The sequence below is a fragment of the Dermacentor albipictus genome, chromosome 2 (assembly GCF_038994185.2).
Source record: "Dermacentor albipictus isolate Rhodes 1998 colony chromosome 2, USDA_Dalb.pri_finalv2, whole genome shotgun sequence".
Lineage (NCBI taxonomy): Eukaryota > Metazoa > Arthropoda > Arachnida > Ixodida > Ixodidae > Dermacentor > Dermacentor albipictus.
This window is the reverse complement of record NC_091822.1, coordinates 28,227,107-28,244,052: the sequence shown is the minus strand read 5'-3', so window position 1 is coordinate 28,244,052 and position 16,946 is coordinate 28,227,107. Positions and strand designations below refer to the sequence as shown.

Below are 16,946 nucleotides of genomic sequence, written 5' to 3'. Positions count from 1 at the left end.
TGACGCCGTCTTTGACACGCGGTCGTGGTTACATCTTAGCCGTCATTATAAGGTCGTCATGTCATTCTAATATTCACATCCTCAGCGTACCATCGTCGTCATCCTATGGCCAACATACAGTAGTGATCATGCCATTCAAGTCCTTCCATCGTCTTAATGGCGTAGTCATTCCAGTGTCATCACGCCATTGACGTCATGCCGTCGCAGTCATTACATAATTGTCGTTGTTTCGTCATCATGAGGTCGTTCTTGTGTCGTCGTGACCGCGCCGTCATTGTCATTCCGTTCTCGTCCTGTGGCATGCACACGAAATACTGCAACGAGTTTATGTTGAGCTAGGCGGTTTGCAGGAAAAATGGCTAAGCAGGAACAGCACTCTCCACAAACACTAATGAAAGCTTCGAATAAACTGATCCGCACAGCGCATAAGGTCCTCAGATCCTTTTCATTTTATTTTGATCATGTTCGTAGATGTGTTCAGTTGCGTGCATAGCAGGATGAAGCAAGTATATGGTCTCGGATACTATTGCTTTTCAAAGTTGGCGTCGTGTCTGCGTCTTCTCTCACTTTTCTTTTTTTCATTCGTTTTGATTTGGCCGCGGTAGTGCCTCCAAGGGGGCGCACCAACAATATCTCGTCCTCGTCGGCACTCCAGTTGACAGGATACCGTACAAGAAACGCCTGCCCCAACAGTATGAATATTGTACTAGGTGCCCCGAAGCACCACCTATACTCGCGTCTGTTCCTTTGTCATCCCGTTCTCACTACTTAAGCACCCTTGTGAGTTTTGTTAAGTCACGTATAGGTTGTGCAATCTCATATAGACGGGTCACTATCAGAATTGTGAACAACCGATGCAAAGTGGATTGTGTGCCTTAATCACTCGCATTGATCGCTGGTAACAAGGAGCTGTTTTTGCTACTAAAGTGTCCGAAAATTCCACACGCGTGCGCAATACGAATAACTGAATGAGTGGCAGGACGCTCTCATGCTCAAGTGGCACAGACTGGTGTCTTTCGTATTTTTTCAATAAAATTATTTTCTACAATACTTGGCGGGTTTACCTTTTTTCGCTGTCCTGCTGCCCAAAGTTCAATAGTTAATTTACGAAGAAAAAATCAGGGTCTGTGAGTTTCACTTATTCGTTTATGAGGGAACCCCCCACAATAATATAATTGAACGTGCAACTTGGCTCATACACATGCAAACGTTTCCACGACAAACCTTTATCTTGCAGTGATCACCCATTTTCAGACCGATTGTAAAGATCTTCAACACCAACTTCAAGTTCAACTTTAATAAATCTTCTACTATACAGTAGAAACATCCTCCTGGGCTAAAAGCTGCCGTAAGCAGCTTGACTGGACCGAAGAAACCGGGCACAGCCGAAGTAAAAGTAGGAAGGAATATTATAATGATTTCATGTTTAGCGGGAAATATACCAATGTGCCATGCAGAAACATGTTTCACATGTGGCCATATGGGTACGTCGGCATTCCATTTTCGAATATCATCATTTGTAAAAAATGTACAAGCGCACATACAGACACATACACGTACTGTACACATACACACACATGGAATGAAATGAAAATAAACAATCCGTGTAATGAAGCTACGCGTTAGTTCACCATATGGAAGCATGTTAATATCGAAAACAAAACACAAAAAAGTTTCCTAGCTATTTTAAGGAGGCTGAATCACTAACACTAATGAGTATGAATTGTTTTAATTCATTACGCGGTGTAATACGCAAGAAAAGGACATAAAAACTGCTTAATAATGTTTACTTATATGAAAGTTGGCTATATGAACGTTATATGAATTCCGTTCAACAAGCATTTACAAAAGTCGGATTTTCCGGAAAGAGAAGGGAAAGAAAGCATCGTTCAGTGTGCATGCACGAACGTTCACGTGTAATAAAATAAAAATTCACCGACGATTTCGATAAAGCCTAATGGGACATTTGACGGCAGCTCTGTGCGTGTTTTCGTTTCGCGATATATTGGCTGGCACGGACAATTCGTCTCGTGCGGCTCACTGCAAACGGAGCGAAGTGTGGCGCCACTGCCTCGCTAGTCGGTACACACTAAACATTTTTACACCCTTATGGGTGTTAATAGGGGTGCTTTCGGCATTTACACCCATGCCCACACCCTTCTAGCACCCTTTTCGGCCAAAGCACCCTATCACAAGGGTGGATACCACACATAAGGTGTGACTTTGCTCAAAGAAGGGTGTTAAATCGACGCCTGAAGGGTGTTGAACGTATTGATGCATAAATCTGAGTAACGTGTACACGTCCACGCATTGAGCAATGTGTGTATGTATTGCATTTTTAATGCGAAAGCGTTTCATGGCCTTTCAGGTAGGAAAGGTGGCGTTCTCCGCAACAACAATCCACACGGGACCCTGCTCATGCAAATCTTGTCATTTCCCTTGAAAGCATTCAGAAAGCACTCAGAACCGCGCCGCCCGTTTTATTCTCTCAAATTATTCACTTCATTCTAGCGTCACGTCCATGAAAAGAACACTAGGTGAACCTGACCTTTGGTTACGTCGCAAATACTTTCGTCTCTGTCTTTTTCATAGAATATGCTAATTTAACCCTTCTCGTAAAGAAAATCTTTTCACCACACCAAGTTCTCGTCTCGCATCGACCACCAATACAAAATTGATGTGCCATTCTTCCTTTTTGCCAAGAACAGCCACTGAATGCAACCGCCTTCCCGCCTCCACAGTCTCAATTTGCGACACCACTAATTCAAGGTCGCTGTTCAAATTATCTTATGGTTTGATTTTCTATTTTTGCGCTGCATTGCAATTATTGCATATTTTCACCACTTCTTTCTGTTGTGCCTACTAGGCCTTGAATGTATATAATAAATAAATAAAATGTGAAGTCATCACCGTCTTGTATGACGTCAGTAGTGATACAGAAGGTAGTAAATACAACAACGTTAAGTATGAGCAATTATGGGTAAATAATGTGAAATAATGTGAATAAGGGTGGAATAAATTGCATTAAGGTTCGTACAAACTATAGCATGGTGGATTACGGGAGATTAAGGTAGAATTGTGAAGAACACGTGACAATGTATGAACTAACGTATCATGGTCACGTGACAATTGCAAGTGTAGATGCGTGAAGCGATTAAGTTTTCCCATTCCTAAGTGACTGTCGATATTTCTTCAAGGATTCTGATGTTACTGGCATGACGGCCACTCCAAAAATGTATCATCCAGAAAAAGAACGCCCTTTCACTTACAATTCCATTATCATTATTTTTCGTGCTCACAGGAATATTAACATGCAATTAAACACTTCTAGAAAAACTGCAGTAGCAGAGCGAAAACACGAGAGCAACTTGCGCAATTCTGCACTAATATTTCGGTGCCCTTAATAGCCCAACAAAAGTGGTGAAATGGAAGAAGCTGTTTGGATACATTGCTGAACAAACAGGGACGTGCTGTTGGACGAGCCTCTGCTGTACAATGGCATCAACGTACAATTTGCATGGTGAAACCATAAAGAAGACTTATAGGGGCGAGATCACGTTGGAAGTTCTCAAACCCGAATTTCCACGTACCTTGCCTAATTCATTCAGAGGTTTACTACGCTACTGATCTGCTTTCTAAGTGCATCCTCAAATACAGCTTGCACCCGCCGTGGTTGCTCAGTGGCTATGGTGTTGGGCTGCTGAGCACGAGGTCGCCGGATCGAATCCCGGCCACGGCGGCCGCATTTCGATGGGGGCGAAATGCGAAAACACCCGTGTGCTTAGATTTAGGTGCACGTTAAAGAACCCCAGGTGGTCTAAATTTCCGGAGTCCTCCACTACGGCGTGCCTCATAATCAGAAAGTGGTTTTGGCACGTAAAACCCCAAATATTATTAAATACAGCTTGTAAGGCTGAGCCTATATATTAAGGGCTGGTGTCGTCAAAGCTGTAATTTCTTATCCAGAGCATATGCACTTGCAAACGCAGTCTTCAGTCTCCTCATGAATGTTTACGCGTCGCTGTCGTACGACCAAGATGTGAGCGTCTTTATCGAGCCATGATATCGCTGAATCTACGCTGTGACCTCGCAAAGTTGCTTCGTTCGGACGCAGCGAATAATCTAATCGCACCAGCAGAAGAGCGCCGATCGTCTCGCTCACGGTCCCGATTTGTGTACTGTACCCTCAGTGATGCAGCACAGACTGCGCCCCCCACCCCAAAATCAGATGCCCGGCACGAAACGTAGTAGCAACTACCCGCCTCACCGCTCTAGTTAGAGACCACAACGAAGCAGCAGCAAACAGGCGGCCATGCGAGCAAGCAAACCTGTCAGAATAAACGTTCAATTTGCGCGGCCGCCCCATGCCCAATGAAAAGCGACCGGAAGTGACGGCCGACGCTGTACCATCACTTCCGCGCGCGGCAGGACGGGAAGGCGGAAGCTGCGCCATCATGCTCGTTTTCGCGTGCGTTCGCGTTGCGCGTTGTGCGAAGTAATTTTAAACGTGTGATTAGTTTTGCGCGCGGGGTAGAAAAAGATGTGGCCCATGCTTTGTGTATTACTCGTGCCCCACTTCAAAGCAAAGCGTTCGTACGCACTGGAAGATGGATCCACGAAGGCTGAAACGAGAAGTTGCAACGTGCCCGGTCGGTAGTACTGGCAAGATGGAAACTTTCAGGCAAGTGCCCCTTTATTTGGTATTTGTTTTGTTCGCTTTAGAAATATCTCACTGTGATCTCGTAGCATAATTCATAATTCGCTAATGTAAGAGCAAGAGCAGCTGCACTCCTACTAGGGCAAGTTAACTACCTAGATCGCGTCCCGTGTGACTAATGTTTGTCAAATCTACATCGGGCGTGGTGCGCCTGCATAGTTACGCTTTGTTTCTCAGCGCTTGAACGTTCATTGATGTGATTCTATTGTGCGTTCAGCGCGGCTGCTTGTAATACGGTCGTTCGCACTTCAGTTAAACGTGGTCGACCACGTTTGCGTCGCGTAGAAAAAGGACTGGCTTAGCCACCTTTCGAAGGAACCGGCGTGGTATTGGTTCTCCCTGATGCGGTCGCGTGCTGCTGTTGCTGCTTGCCGGACGCCTTCAGCATTTTTTCGGCTCGCTTTGTCTGTGCGTCTGCGCGTGCTCGCGCTCGGCTTGATTTGTGTGTGCGTGCGTGCGCTCGGCTCGCTGTGTGTGTGTGCGTGCGCGTGCGTGCGTGCGTGCGTTCAGTACATGCCGGTTTGTATGGGCCGGCGTGTTTGCGCGTGTCTAGTGCGTACGTGTTTTGTGAGTGTGTTGTCTATGGGTCGCTGTGTGTGCGTGCACGTGTTAGCGTGTCTGCCTGCATGCATGTATGTGTGCTTGTTTGTGTTCATCAATGTGCGCGTGTGCGCTTTTGTGTCTGCGCTTTGAGAGTGCGTATACCTGTGTGTGCGTGTGGGTGCGTTTTGTGTGCGTGCGTATGTATTGCATGAGGCCAGTAGAGTTTTACTCGCAATAAAACTCTTCCGATTTGGTGCAGCGAGTGTTCCCGCCTGAAAGCCGAGTTTGGTTTCAAGCCACCCTGGACAACTGCTGTATGAGGCGCCGTTTCTCGGGAGGACCAGTGGGAAGGTGTCAAGTATACGCTTCGTCCTTTTTCCTCCCATGCCCTGATGAATCGATATCCTTGTTTTTTTATTGTGAAAGGAACGTTACATCCAGAGCATAAATAAATGATTAAGAAATCTGGTAGTGTATTTCGCCATTACAATAATTCCGATCTTAAAGACGTGGATTTCCTATTAGCCCACATTTCTTTTGATGCAGACAACCGCTGAAATTGTTAGCGGCAGGTTATTCGAGACGTTTTACGTATATAGCAGTTGTCTTCAGGAGCTTTAATGAATTTTGAAAATTTGAAGTGTTGTGCTTTAGAGGTATCATATACAAGCTTAAGGTCTCCGGGTAATTTGCATGCCCTTCGAGAGCTGTCGCCTACAGCCCTATTGAAATTCGCAACTACAGTTTGGAGCACTGGGGAAGCTAGAAGGCTTGTCCTGGCTCTCGAGAAAGTGTTTAAGCTGGAGGTGTAGGTTGAGGAGTTTGGGGTTGGTAACACAAAGGATTTTTTATGCCTTAGCAGTAGGAGTGACACAGGATAAAAAAAATGTATGTGTGTCAAGCACAGGAAGCTGCTCATGTGGTAGAAGCATGTGTGTGCGTGTGTGTGTGTGTGCGCCCATGCATGCGTGCGTGTGTGTGAATTATCCTCAAAAGGGAGTGTGTGTGTAAGTGAGCTACTTCATTGCTGGTCTGTTTGCCAAGAATTGGCAAGAAAACACAATAATCAGTTTAACTTGAAATAATAAACTTCAAAGCATACTGGCGTACTGGCGACAGCAGCATACAAGCATGCAGCTGTGTGACAATCTTAATGCATGACTGCAACATCTGGAAGGAGGCTTGCTTCTTCAGTAAGCAGCACTAAGTCCATATTCTTGGCTTTTCTCGTGCAAACCAAAACGAGGCTCATTGCCAATGATCTTGTCTTTTGCTCTAATAGCATTTGTTTATCTTGTACTTAGAGCGTCGTTCCTCGCAGGTCATGCAGATGGTAGCAGCAATTTCACAATGCCCAGCCTTGGCGCCCCCCATCAAGAGCAAGCCACTTGCGTTCGCCTTCAGACAGATGGTTAATGTCTTCTTGAAAGCGGTTGAGAAGACAACATTGTAAGTAGATATAGTTGTGTAGTGTAATATAATAAGTCAAGTTATAATTTAAAACTCAGGCTCCTTGGCCGCCTAAGCTTGATATGATGTGCAGTTGTCTGTGGTTGTAAATATTGCCGATGGTACAGTGCATACTGCAGGTATGACTGCTGATCCAAAGTATACATTTGCATTTGCTTGATGGTCTTTCATAATGAGGATTTTCTTTGTGCAAGAATATCGCAGAATGCCGGGGCATTGTAGCATCATATTCTTTATTGTGCATTCACTGCTAATTTCGTATGACCTTCCTGCTACCAATTTATTTGCAGGAAAGGAATATTTGTTTACTCTCTGCAATGAGCTTGTTATTTGCTCATTGCATTACACTCTTCTACCTTTAATTTATTCCCATATAATTATCAAAACCTTAAAATTTCAGCTGTTTTTATTTTGAATACAATATCAAAATCAAAATGCACCGGATTGCAATCTAGACTGCAAGGGATCTGAAGAAATTACAAGAAACCAGGACCTCTCGGGAGCGTTAAAAAAACGTTTCCGCAGGTAATGCGCCTAATTGTACTGAGCTAGCTGCTCACGAAAATTGCAAGCATATTTCATTTCACATAGTTTTGCAGGATATATAGCAGGCCTATCATAGTCTCTGAGCACAACCTTACCTCATTTGCATCATGAAAATGTCTCATGCTTAATTTGGGACAAGTTTTGAAAAATGAATGTATCATAATTTTGAAACTACACAAAGTATCGGTTGAGGCTAGACAGTTTTCAAACGACTTGACCATGTTGAACTTAGCCATTACAGGACGGAAAAAAAACATGCACAGGAGCACTCATTCAATGAAATGTGATGCTTGTGGTTATTTTCCACATGCAAAATGTACTTTTAAGCGAGAGAGGGCAGGTAGCCAATTTACAGCCATTGTGACTCATGCGGGTAGTAGCAACACAGGATGAGAAATGGTTGTGTCTGAGGTTCATTGAATATGTGAAAACTCATATACAGTACCCCCCCCCCCCCCCTATGAGGGGTAACCGTGCAATATGGTTTGGGCAAGACGATTGTTCTAGGAGACAAGAAATTTCAGGCTCTAGTTGAGAGGCTACAGAAAGAAGGACCATGTAAATAGTCACAGATTAACATAAACTGCATTGGAGTGGCATCACAGTTTAGAGCATGAAGTGGGAGCATGAGGAAGGATCATAAGTTTAAATAAGGGAATACTACTTGTCAGTGCATTGCCAAGCTAAGCCATTGAAAGAAGGGGGCGTGCTCTAAGAAAAATAGTTGACAACACATGCTAAATTTTCGAGGAAAGTATGCCAAAATGCCAATTCTTACTAAATTAGTTAATAAGAAATACACGATAAATTTTAGGACGCAGAAAGTGTCTAATAAACTGCATTGGAGAGTTGGATATTGTTGGGCTGGATGCATGTATTGCAGGGCAAATGAGAATGCCAGTGGGGATTCCCTCATTTTCATTTTGTGTGCACTCTGTAAAACAATTCTCTTTGTCTCCTAGTGTAATAATGTTGTGTAAAAACAGTCATTTTTTAATGCCTTGTGCATTTCACTCTTAATGTGCCATATCCCGTAAGCTTCTCACCTGCAGTACTTATAAAGTGTAATGCAGATATATTGCAGATTTCATAATGTCAATTTTGTATTAAGGTCACATACACACTCTTGGACAAATGTCTGTTGTTGAGAGATGTCATTGGTAGTCTTTAAACTTTATTCACTCTTATTTTCTATGGTGAAAAGGCTACTGTAAATTTATGTTTTTGCTGCTGTATGTGCCTTGTGTTCACAATGACATAGTGGTTTAGCATTCACAGTAACATGCAATTCCTTAATTTGCAAAATAGAAACTTCTACCTTTCACTTGTCTTGCCCAGTTGCCTGAGAGGTGCATTCTGCCGTCACATTAATTAAGTTTGTTACTTTGAGGAGCTTGTTGCTTTATCAAATTTTCCGCAAAGTACATGTGTAATTGCACGGACTGAATTCTCATGATTCTCTTCTTATTTTGCTAATGCAGGATGCAAGATTCCAGCAATGCCATGCGCTGCATTTATTGGTCAAGATGCTCAGAGAATGGAGTCCCTGCACCTCGTGGTTAACCGTGAACATTTCTTTTTCTTTTGGAAAGCTAAAGGCCATTTGCTGCATCACTTGCATTTTTGCAGCTCAGATGTGTACTATATTTTTCTAATTTTGAATCAATATTGGCTGTTCAGTATAAAAAATGACGTACAGCGTGAAGGACAAGGACTGCGAGAGACACACTCTACTGACTTTCAACAATATTTTATTGCGTTGCCACATTGTGTGTGTATACACAGAGGGGTCATGCGCAGAAAATGAAAGCCAGCCACAAGGGGTGTTCTAACAGCAAGTCATTGTAAAAAGAACATGGTCACTTGAAAAAAAAAAACATCACAATTTCTATCTGTTTAGATACAAAATTTCACTAGGGGTCAGCGTGATAGAGGGGGCACTAACGCACACACTACCCAATTTTCTGGTGAAATCAGCTTCAATAATTTACCGGGTGAGCTGTGTCTCGCTAAAACTTCCGTATCTTAAAGAGGGGCATGCAGCCGCAGTCCCGGCAATGAATGCCCAAGTGGCCTTGAACAGTGTTAGTGACGTTGTTATAGTGCTCTCTTAAACGATCATTTAGGCGCCTGCCTGTCTGTCCCATATATTTACTGCCTCAAAATGGGAATTTGGGAAACCACATTCGTTGCACACATCGCAAAACGTTTTCTGTGCCCGGCAGAGCAACAACTCTGACGTGATTTAGGCACGTTTACACACTTACAGAGCCTTGCCAGCTTTTCCGGGGCTGAGAAAAGGACTGATTTCTGCAGGTTCCCTAATATTTTTTAGCCTATGGGAGACATCATGAACATACGGTAGCACTGCAAACCTGTGTCTTTCAACCGGCTGGTTCCTTGACCGAGCGCGCTCATCATGTTTTGTGCACTTCAGAAGCTGTTCCGCTATGGCTGAAATTAAGGCCAAAGGGTAGCCAACCCAAGAAAGGCAATCAGCCTGTGCACCAACGCTATGTTGCATCTCGTGTGAGCAAGATTTATTGAGGCTGTTAAGGAGGCAAAGCTTTACAATATCGCATTTGACTTTGTTGGACAGACAGGCAGGCGTCTGTCCAACAAACATGTTGGACAGACGCCTGCCAGGCGATGTGTTTAGCCAACACAATGCCTAAACAATCATTTAGGAGAGCACGATAACAACGTCCATAACACTGCTGAAGGCCACTTCGGCATCCATTGCTGGGACTGCGGCTGCGTGCCCCTCTTTGAAGGTACGGAAGCTTTAGCGAGACACGGGTCATCCGGGAAACTATAGAAGCAGATTTCACTAGAAAACTGGTTAGTGTGTGCATTAGTGACCCCTCTGTCGTGCTGACCCCTAGTGAAGTCTTGTATCTCAACAGATAGAAATTCTAATGTTTATTTTTTTCAAAGGACGATGTTCTTAATAGAGTCACTTGCTGTTAGACACCCCTTGTGACTCATATTCTGCGCATGCCCGCTTTTGTACAAATAGACGTGATGTGGCAACGTAATTAAATATTGTTGGAAGTCACCGCAGTCTGTCATCTCTCACAGTTCTTGTCATTCAAGCTGTACGTAATTTTATCTCATTAATTGCAAACTATCCCAAGAAACTACCCTTGTTCAGTATAATTATGTTTGATACGACCATTTGCTGGCAAATGTTAACAGTGTGATATTTAACTTGAACTTTTGCATGACTGCCTATGCCTGTGTTCTTTTAGTAACCAGAGTATGGCTAATTTATTAAACCATATTTGCTAATTTGCATGCTCACATGCTATAGCATGCCTTAATCTTGAATTACTGCATCTAAGTGCAAATAATTTAGAAATTTACTATGTATTTTAAAACACTGTCCGCATTTTGTGCTCAGCAAAATCGTTTAATCAACAGTGGTTTGTTTTTATCAGGCCTCCTACTGCACTTTGCACCCAGGCACTAGTAGATGTGGAATATGCACTCTTTTGATTTATAGTAAGAAAAGAACCTATTTTCAAACTACATATTGTATATGTACCAGTGCCTTAGAGTTACAAAACAAAAATTTATAGAAACTGGTATTGTAGTTAGAAAAACCGCTACACAGCACCTTTAGCCCAGAGAACTCTCGTTTCACAAAAGAGGACAAACTATGTAGGCACTAAAAAATTCTACGTATTTTTTGTGCTCAAGTAATCTTGTTGGAAATAGAAAATTAGCAATAAGGCTCCTGACATAAACCTCACTTAAAGCATGTCTGTGCTTGGAAAGTAGTATTGTTTCAGTCTGAAAAATGTTGGCCAGTTATGCTTTACATCGACTTTCGAAACTTTTCATAATGCTTTGCGATTACATTAGTGTACAAAATAACAGGTGTCTTTCTTGTGCGTTTGCTCTGCATTTCAATTGCTTCCCTAATTCACCTTTGCAATATGCCTTTTTTTAAGGCATCAAAACTTGAATTTTCGTTCACTGGAGCCTAATACTAAAAATTTATTCCTTTATGTGACCCAAAACACTGCGAATCAACCCAGGCTCTTTCAGTGCCGCTATACATAGTTTCTTCTCTAATAACAGATTTGATCAATACATATATTTTAGGTACCTTTGTGGGGAATGTACATGTTCTTGCACTTACCGATGTGTTTGGTGATTGTGCATGTTTATATTTCATGTGATTTATGTATATGTTGTACTCTGTATTGCAGCATGCAATAAATATATTTGCGTTTTCTTGAAAATGCAGCATATGTCTTGCCAGTCTGTGTTGCATGTTATTTGGATATGGAAATTGTGATAACCTTGGTGTTGATATACATGCTCAAAAGTGTCAAGTTTGCTAGGTTGTATTTGTGCAGCGAAGACAGGTTTTCCAATATACACCATGAATTACTAGTATGTAATGTGATCCACACGTATAGGTGTTGTGTATGCCAATCGAAGCTTCAAGGCCGGCTGTTCGACATTGCGTTTGGTAGCCGAACTTGAACCTTCTGGCACACGCAATAGTTGCGCGTGGATCGCTGTACATAGTAGTAATTGAAGGCGTGTACTGCCGAATCTGCCTTCCATACACGCTAGAAATAAAAGCGTGTACACCCTTCCAACACCCACACAGATGGATGTTAATTTGGACGAGCACCCTTACACCCTAAATTTATTTTGCTGGACACCCTTCCTTTAGGGTGCTATAGTGGCACCCCAACTGTAGGGTGTAGACAACAGCACCCTTAGGGTGTTCGTCTGGCGACAAACTGATTTGCACCCTTAAGGGTGTTAAAATGTTTAGTGTGTAGATGGCGAGAGGCAGCAGCGGGCGACGTGCGGTCACGATGCACAGCCGCCGCCGCAGACAGACCGCTCAGACGACGCGCGCTACTGTGGCGACATCTCGTAGCCGTCGTCACCGCAGTGCGCGTCCAGCGAGGCGCTACGATTTTCCTCTGACGCTTTCGCCCCCCTCTCCTCCTTCGCTGTCCGCCTCGTGGTTCTGCTGCACCCTTCTGCTCCACTTTCTTCCTCGCGCCATCTTCGCTCTCGCAGCTCTCTTTATCCAACACTGCGCTCCGCCTTTTCATTCGCTGCACTCGTTCGCTCGGTTACGTGGGCAAGGCCGACGCTCGACGCAGGAATGGGCGCCTAATGCTATGTTCAGAACACGTTCGTAAGGCGCCAATTTTTCGTAACATGCGTAAGCGGAAGCGCAACAAGCGTATGCGTCTAGTTCAGACTGCGAACGTAAAAGTACCAACGTGCGCAATTCACGCAAAAATCGTGGGTGAGAGTGTTAAAGGGTCGGCAACATTTACGACTGTGATATTACGACTATTGCGACACAGCCAATCACGGATAAGCTTTCAGATGTCAACAACCGGTGACGACACTTCCGTCCTCCCGTCTGCAGACAGCTCCGGGCGCGGGAACTGCCATTCCGCCATTCCGTGCGCACGATTAGGTTGGCTGTGTTCGTGAAAATTTGTGCAGTGCGCCTTGCGAGACTGTTTTCAGTTCATCTGGTTTATCCGCCGAGGAAATCGATGGCCGCAGCTGCGTGCTCCGAACTTCGATGGGTGGTCTCACTAGGTTTTCAAGGAAGCGGAACTGCTGGGGCGACATGCGCATCAAGTTATGAAACGTCACTGCGTCACCAACTCAGAGCTTGGCGAAAAGGTTGTGAAAATCGTCGTCCACGGCCCTGTCGAGAAATACTTGCCGCTCCCAAACCCTTCTGCGTCACCTTCGTCTTCTTTGTGCGATTAAATACATGACTATAAGTTTGTTTTGAGTGTGAATTTCTTCGATTTCGACCAGCACTCGCATGTTGATAGGAGCCATATTGAACCGCTGGTGACGTCGATTCTGCAGCTCCAAATTTGATTGGCCTGATGTAAAAGCCGTAATTTACGCAGCAGTAAATGTGAACAAAGGTGCCGGCTTAACTGCCGTAACTTTTTCTTACAGCCGTTACGTTCGATACGCCGAAAGAGCTGTTACGCGCGTTACGACTGTAGTGTGAACATAGCTTAAGGGCTAAAATCTATTTCCAAAATATTGACGCAATTTGGAAAATAAGAAGAAAAGAAAAACGGAGCAATCCTCATATAGAAGTGGTGACATAACCAAAATGAAACCTGAGGACGAGCGGCTCGAACAGCAGTAAATAAACCGAAATGGTTATTTATTCGACGGAAGTGCTTATACATCGTATTTATGAAATTTTGTAGCCATAACTTTCAGGAGTTGCCCACCCATAGATTTCGAAGGCCTCTGACATGTGGGTAAGCAACGTTTATTGATGTTGCGTTTGCTGTCCGAGAACCTCTACACATTCATTCTGAAAACAAGATGTATCAAGCATTTGGTCGGTGTTCTTACGTTAGATTTCACACACCGTTACGGCACAGTAATTTCATTACTTCAACTCGTTGAGATAAATTCCTGGCACAGATGGACGTTGTGCGGTGAGAAGCGGTTTGCGGCCGCTGTTCACAGCACGTTGCTATGTTTGATTGCGCGATCGGCTGGGGTCTTCGGTCGGGGCTCTTGGTCTGGTCCGCGAATCGCGTTCTTCCTGTATATCCCCTTCGTTCCCTATAAAAAGAAAAGGCATAAGAAACCGTACTTCTGTCAGCCAAGGTACGCAGTATTACTTTTGCTGCAAAGTGCTTCTCGCTATAACGCTCGCAGTGACGCATCTGAGGAAGCGCGTGGCAGCAGCGCACCGAAAGGCCCAACAGGCGTCGCACCGCCGCCTAATGACAGCCTCCTTGCGGCTCCTCGTTCCCGAGAGGTGTCTCGCTCCCGTGTTTAATCTTTGCTTCCCGAGCAGCATCGCCGCTGGCTTCGGGTTTCGGCGGCTCCTAGGGCGTTCCCCAAAGTAATTGGTACCTCTCAGCGTCGGGGCAAGTGCGCTTTCATCGCCTCCGCTTCCCGGTCCCGCTGCACCACCCACAGCGTTCGATCAAGCCACCTCGAGAAACCTTGCTCTCGCGATACTGCCGAGATCGCAGTGACGATAATTGGTGCCATTTTCTTAACATGTCACCTCACGGTTTTGTTTGTGTTGTGGATAAAATGACTTTTGGAGTCATTCTCGAGTGACCATATATCTTAAGGTAATGAAGGTTTCTTAAGCGCAAACTTGCGTGCTTCCCCACGCCCTTTCAGTTCCATTCCACTTACATTCATTTATAATTTAAAGGTAACGCTGGCGTAGCCCCACAATCAAAAAGTGCCAGAGTAGTCATGAAGTTGGTGGCTTCGGCATTTGTTACAGTTTAATACGGCGCAGAGTGCGAAAGCGGACGCTGCGCAGGAATTAAAACCACGAGGACATCGAAGTGCACTTTTAAGAATCGTACGTAAAAGACGTTGGAAGTTAGTTCAAATTTCGCTACCGCATAGTCTTGAGGGATTGAAAATGAAAATTCTCATCCTACCAATTTTTTTTAATTATGGGGTTTACGTGCCAAAACCACTTTCTGATTATGAAGCACGCCGTAGTGGAGGCCTCCGGAAATTCTGACCACCTGGGGTTCTTTAAGGTGCACCCAAATATAAGTACACGGGTGTTTTCGCATTTCGCCCCCATCGAAATGCGGTCGCCGTGGCCGGGGTTCAATCCCGCGACCTCGTGCTCAGCAGCCCAACACCATAGCCACCGAGCAACCACGGCGGGTCTCATCCTACCAAATGTAGCACAAAGCTACAGAGGAAACTCATACAAGTTTCGGAGAAAGAAACCGCTTAGTCCATAAGAATTAAAGAAAACGGTAACAACACTTAATGCAACCACCAAAATAAAATTGACATTCTCGCAGGGCATATTCTGACTTCAGTTAAACTAAGATCACAAAGGACGGACAGTGACCCTCCTTTCTATGTGCACATTCATGTTTTAGTAATTTGGGTCATGCAGATAGTATTCACAAAACTTCCTTGAGCGAGAATCGTTCCCAAAAGAAAATTCCTTTCAAAGAAAATTCGAAAAAAAAGTTATTCGTAAGGCCCAACACTAGGCGACACGTGCAGATACGCAAGAAATATCGACGTACGCTTCAGCACAAAATGTCGCTGTTTATCGTTCAGAATCCGCCATAACGTCACGTGCTTCTAAAATGCAGCAAACTGAGCGAAATGCCAAGTGCTGACTTCTTTCTGTGCTGCAGATTAGGCGTTTGAATCAATGTACCACAACGCAAATTCCCGCTGTCTTTGACATCATCGACCACATGCCGCAGGTGGCTAACCACCTCTTCTGTAGTAAAATCCTGAAGCGAAATGAACATTAACTGCCTCCGCCGCTGTCAAAGTGACGAGTGTGGAAGCAACGTAGACGTTACGCTGACGCAAGTATTCTCGCTAGTTACCTATTTCTTTGATATGTAAGTGAGAATTCTCACGCATATGTGTAATTCATTAGTAAATTTCTCCCTGCTGTTGACGAAAGTTGCGCATCCGCAATGCGGACAAGTCAATGGTACAACACAGCATATCGCCATGGGGCAGGAAAAAATGAACTGCGCCGAACCGGTCCGCGAACCGCCAGCGTGTCACCAACCAAGCCGGCAACCGTTATAAGTTATTATTTCTCCGAACCGGAACAGGACCGGGACGAATTCGAAGCACCTTGAATCCTAACCCTAACCGAACTGACATTAGTTCCAGACCGGCACCCTGATTACGTTTTCACCTTCATAATATTGTCAGAACCTAATTTATGCTCACACGCATGCTCAGGGCTTTGCTAGGAAATCACGTGGGGTACTGTCTTATGCAAACAACACACCAGAGGCCGAATTCACAAGAATTTTTGTTCGTAAGCGCTATTTGCGATTGGCTGAACATCGTCGCTAACATTATGTCCAGCATCATGGTTTGCTGGTAAATATGTCCCAGAGACATTTCCCTTGCTTCTTTCCTATTCCGTGGATTTCTAGTTTTCTAGATAGTCATAATAGCATTGAGGAATAATTTCATCTGATCTTTTAATGACGCACAGCGAAGGTGAAATTACCGCAACCGCGGCACAGAGGCTGCAACCAAGAAAAGTGAGGCACGCAGGGCAACAAACGCCGCGAGCATTGACGAAAAATGTTCGGGGAAAGCCACGTTGGAGAAACACGATATATTTGCATTGCTCTCCGCTTCTAACAGAGAACAAAACACGCATTTCAGTTTCTTTCGAACAGAACATTGCTTTAGTAACAATAAAAGCAATTCTGAAAATCGTACTTTATGTGTTCGTTAGAGTGCTGCCGGATGACGTATACAATGATTGTTATCAGTGTACATTATAAATGAATGCCTGTAGAGTATCCGTACGCCAGTGCGATGGCAAAATGTACTGCAGACTTCCTCATCGAGCAACCTCGCTTTAACCATGACGACAGCGCTTGGAAGAAATGAACGTGACTACCATCTGTCATCACAGCAGAACAACAGTACCTGCTAATTTATGACAGAGCACATGACACGCCACCCACCAACTTATGTTTCTACCGGCTGTGCAGTTCATAAAATGTAGCAGATATTTTTTACTGCGAAGAACAGCTATTGTGAGCTTGGTTAACGAACAAATACAGAGCAGCACAACTGCGCGAACTACAAAAACAATTTTCTGACCCAGTCGACGATGATTGTTAGTGTAAGCGCACAGAAC

The 16,946-nt window shown here is 44.3% G+C and overlaps 1 protein-coding gene and 1 long non-coding RNA gene across 4 annotated transcripts in view; one reads left to right on the top strand and one right to left on the bottom strand.

The window, feature by feature from the left end:
• Positions 1-16,946, bottom strand: part of LOC139055900 (gonadotropin-releasing hormone receptor-like) — a 563,383-nt gene that overhangs the window by 416,319 nt on the left and 130,118 nt on the right. The window lies entirely within an intron of this gene.
• On the top strand, positions 4,467-9,154 carry LOC139055353 (uncharacterized). 3 transcript variants are annotated; one of them, XR_011511698.1, is made up of 4 exons: positions 4,467-4,681; positions 5,520-5,611; positions 6,591-6,709; positions 8,758-9,154. It is a non-coding gene; the product is annotated as an uncharacterized lncRNA (long non-coding RNA). The 3 variants fall into 3 exon arrangements; XR_011511696.1 differs by having other exon boundaries at positions 6,582-6,709; XR_011511697.1 differs by having other exon boundaries at positions 5,520-5,618; positions 6,582-6,709.